The sequence below is a fragment of the Cupressus sempervirens genome, chromosome 8 (assembly GCF_028749045.1).
Source record: "Cupressus sempervirens isolate cs-2001-9-10 chromosome 8, ASM2874904v1, whole genome shotgun sequence".
NCBI classification, from domain to species: domain Eukaryota; kingdom Viridiplantae; phylum Streptophyta; class Pinopsida; order Cupressales; family Cupressaceae; genus Cupressus; species Cupressus sempervirens.
Genome location: NC_143125.1, coordinates 701,647,467 through 701,652,176, shown reverse-complemented (window position 1 = coordinate 701,652,176; position 4,710 = coordinate 701,647,467). Strand labels below are relative to the sequence as shown.

At 31.8% G+C, this 4,710-nt stretch overlaps 1 pseudogene; it reads right to left on the bottom strand.

The window, feature by feature from the left end:
- Positions 1-2,469: 2,469 nt before the first annotated feature.
- Positions 2,470-4,057, bottom strand: LOC149544378 (bidirectional sugar transporter SWEET4-like; annotated as a pseudogene).
- Between the last annotated feature and the right edge of the window lie 653 nt (positions 4,058-4,710).

Sequence of the window (4,710 nt, the reverse complement as noted above, 5' to 3'; positions counted from 1 at the left end):
TTGGATTGCATGGTAACTAGAGGTGTTTCCATCGATGCCAAAGAGGGAGATTGTTGAAAAATATAATTGAAATAATTGTTGTGTTGTCATTGATGTCAAACCTTATTGGTGAGATAGTTTTCTATCTAATTTGAGTGCCATATCTAGATGATTGAGGAAGAGGATTTGAGATGTTGGACATAACAATAGAACCTATAGGAAAGGTTGAGTTATGAGAGGGAACTACAATGGGAACTTGATTAATTACACTTTGACAAGATGAAGTGATTGTTTAATCATGTTGCAAATAAGGAAGACAATTGTATTGAAGCCTTGAAAAAGTGATCAAAGAATGACCAAATTCATAGGCTTGACTGAGCAACAAAGTAGAAGATTAAAGAAATTGAAGCTTATATCAAGTGATTCTAGTGTTGATTGAGCCACAATATGTGTCGTGAAGAAGTAGTGTCAACTAAGCATCAATATTGACCAAGTGTCAATATATGTGTTGAACAAAAGAATTAGTAGTGACTAAGAAACCTAGTGATGATCAAGTGTCAGAACATAGTGTTAGCTGAGGGACAACATTTGATGAATCATGAGAAAAAAATGATTTCCAACCAACATAGTTAATTTCTTGGAATATGTAAAACATGTTGAAGATTAGAATTGGTGACCTAGAAAATGTAATTCAAGGGAAATTGTGTTTTCCCATTGCTATGTAAGAATTCAAGGAGAAGTATGGATAAGTTTCTAGGGGAGAAAAGAGAAGATGAAATGTTGGATAGATTCGATGAATCTAACCTAACCCTAAGATCTTCAATGGTCTTTAAGTAGAAAAATATTAGAATTACTTATTTAAGGAAGTAAAAGGGCTATGTTTATGTGCATATGTGAGAGAGAGTGCATGTGTGAGAGTGTGTGAAGACCTAGCAAGGTGGGAGAAATTTTTGATGTTATTGGCTACTGAACTCAAGTAGAAGGTTGAACAGATTTTTGAATAAGTGAAGGGTGATTTCTTGAAGGGTTACCAAGAGAATCAAACACAATGATTGTCATGAAGGCTACTCAATGGATCAATGTATGAACAAAATTGTGATTCCTATTTGCAAAGTGAGTTGTACTTATCAAATCAAAATCTAATGTTACTTTCTAACCATTGTATTAACAACTGAAATACTTTGATCAAGGTTAACCTAAGAATCATATATAAATCTTTTAAGCAAGGTGACTTTCTAATGGAATGTTCTAAAGTCCTCTAATAAGGCCACTCCTAACAAGGTGATTAAATCCTTTTTCAAGGTCACATTTAATAGTGTGTTTTGTCATATTTAATGGGGTTGACTCCTAACAAAGCTGATTTTAGAAGAGTGAAAAAAATGGTGACATGTTACTTGTGGTTTTTCCCAAATTGGCTTTTTATGTTAAATCCTAGTGTTAGACTTGTGTACATTTTTTCTGATGCTATATTGTTTATGCTTTACATTCTGTAAATATCTAATTATTAGGATAGTGGACTACTAGTTGATGTTATTGTTAATCTTCTATAGAGACTAAGCTACTGAATGATCAAATCTGAATTAGTTATTCTAAACATTCTAACAAATCCCGCTTTATCTAATCATAACTTTGATACAATAGTAATTACTAGTAATTTTTACCATTTTTTCAAGTCATAATTTTATCATTTGCAATATGTCATTGTTATATGATTTATGACATTCTTGTTCATGTCCAAAGTTTTCCTTCTTGGTTACATGCATCTAAGCATTCAATATATATTATTATTACAAACAAGTTGTGAATCTGAAACTAAAAACAATACATTACAAATGCAAACTATATCATTGTTCTTGTTTCAAAAACTCATTTTCATGACTCATATTTTCAAAAAAAAAATTGAAATATTAAATATTATTTTAAAAATTGACATACCCAAGTACATGTCCTTGATTCTATAAAATAGTTCTATTATTACCTCTATCTACACTCTAAATAACCAAATAATGTTGTCGTTCTACAACCTTAATAAATATATACTTCAAAGACAAAAAACTTTAAACAATACATCTTTCTTCTAGCTTCAAACAAAAATCCATATCTTTTGTGAATTGCATGAATAATCCATTATCTATAGTTTTTTAAATTTTTATAAATATCTTCTTTTCAAATATTTTACATGAAAAAATATTATTTGAAATAATTCATTTATCAAAAAGAATACAGTAAATAGCACATAGCGTTCATTAAACTATCAAAATCCTTTTAAGGTCCATTAACTTCAGTCTAAAAATCCAATCTCATAAAATAACCTACCACCTTAATGGAAGACAATACAAAGTCAAAAACACATAATTGGTATTATTTCTAAACACTTTTGTCACTCTTTCGTTTTGGTTTGATAGTGCAAAATTTTATTTGGAGTTCAGACATGTACACAACCAAAGACATATAAGGGTTGGAATTATACTTTCATGTGTTGATAATTCATCAAACTGTGAGCTGAACAACTGAGTTCTTTTCTTTCGTATCTATCTGTGCTGTCTTTGCCTTTATATACATGGCATACACTGTAAGCTGAACAATTGCCAGAAGGCAGCCAACACCACTGGGTACCTACAAATGCTTTAACCTGTTTAGCAGAATGTTGAAACTAACACATTAAAGAAATTATAAAAACTAAGAAAAGTAAACCAAATACATGGAGTTGCTACACCAAGAAAGATGTCCTTAGTGACCAAAGAGAATGAAGCCCAAACAGCTGCATTGAGGAGCTTAAATACTGAAAGAAGGAAAGGCATATACTTAACACTCTTAGTTCTAATCACAAGTCCCTGCAATTTTGATCAGCACAAAAATACCATAGGTTCAGTAAAGATACATAGTAAAATGGTATGTTCATTGTAGACAATTTGTTTATAGAGTAGTGAAGAACAAGAACACACTAGAGAGGATAGTTGAATAGAAAAGAGTCCAGTTTAGTGCATCTAACGTGTATTTGTATTCTTACCATGATAGATAAAGGAGAAGCATATGTTACTATAGACAAGAGACCCCCAAAAGCTGCCTTGCATTATATTGGTGCAAGACTGTCATGACAACCGCCACCACAGTAATATACGCCATGCTCATTAGAAATATTATCTTCAGTGTTTTCACCTAGAGATAATTTTGAATCTCAGCTTGGTTAGCATGGAATAATTATCAATATCACCTATTTCTTGATGTTTTAGTTTTGTATCATTGAAGGTGACCCAAATACAAACTAAATCTTGATAACACAAATTTAATCTAGAAACAACATCATTCATAATTAACACATCATATACTCCATGCAAGTCTTCTAATTGTTATACATGAAGTTACATGTTTGTTGAAGCAATACCTTGATCTCTTTGGAAGCAAAAGTGAGAAAGATGACGAGATAACAGAGTTCCAAGAAAAAACCAGTCCCATTGACAGTAAGTATTAATGTGCTATGAGGCTTCACGAATGGCATCCCATACAGTAACCAGAGGCCACAGTTAGAGAGTGCAAACATAGGGAATGGAAGAGTACTCTTTTGTTGATTTTTGTTTTAGTATAGTCCAAATTGTCAGCCTACAATATTACCCATCGATATATACTTAATGAATGCCATAGAAAATGAAGCTTAATTGTTGATCATATTACTTAGAAAAAATCAAGTTATCCATAGCACTCACATTGGTGAGAGGAAAAGTGCTAATGATGTTCCATTCCCTGCGTAGAACAATATAAATTGTAAGATCGTGTAACTCCAACTAAGCTGGCAATGCTTGTAAGTCTAACTTGAAGACTACAAATTTATTTATATTTTGAATTACAGAATATCCTATCTCTAACCTTATAGATATACTATGTTACAAATCTATAATCAAACATATATGCTTATATATATATATGAAAGACGGTATTATAAATGAATGACGGTATTATAAATCTGTAGAAACTAATGTATCACAGGCAACATCCAATTTGAAATTGGACATACAAATAAGATATCATATCTATTTAGCATACCTATAATACCCAAAACAAGTTTTAAAGGAAACATCATAGGTATACCAGCCCAGTACTATTAACAGCCCGAGGAGTTTTATTTGCAGTTGAAGAATATCTAGTATCTTATGTATCGTTATGTTCTCACCTTTGATTTGAGGAGACAGTTTGAAGAATTCGCAGTGTTTATAAAGGCAGCCATTGTGACCCTACAGTTGTGGTTTGCTTTCATATGACAAGTTTTTCCCTTCATTTCCTTTTCACACTTAACTGAATTTTGTTCTGCTCTCCACATGTCGTGATTTAATAAAGGCAAATATATACCTCCAATAAATTAAAGCAGAAAACTTTATTGTGATTAATACTTTCACATGCATACTCTCTCATTGCAAGTAATTGTGCTTTCTTATAAGGTAGAACTTCTTGTTGGACATGCCAGCAATGCAATGGAATATATGATAGATTTGTAAGGTTTGGAGGCATATATCTTCTTAAAGAAGCCATTGAAAGTCCATTTTCCTTTACCATCCTTTCAAAAGAAATTGCAACTAATTTTAAAAATCACTCAATCGGCTCCTCTTTGCTTATATATCTATATATATGTGATTATAATGACGTGTTTGGGTTGATTATTTTTTCTGGGTAATTTGTTAGAGTGTCATGATGGGGTGATGAGGGGTATCTTGAGCCCTTAGATGTATACGTGTAGAG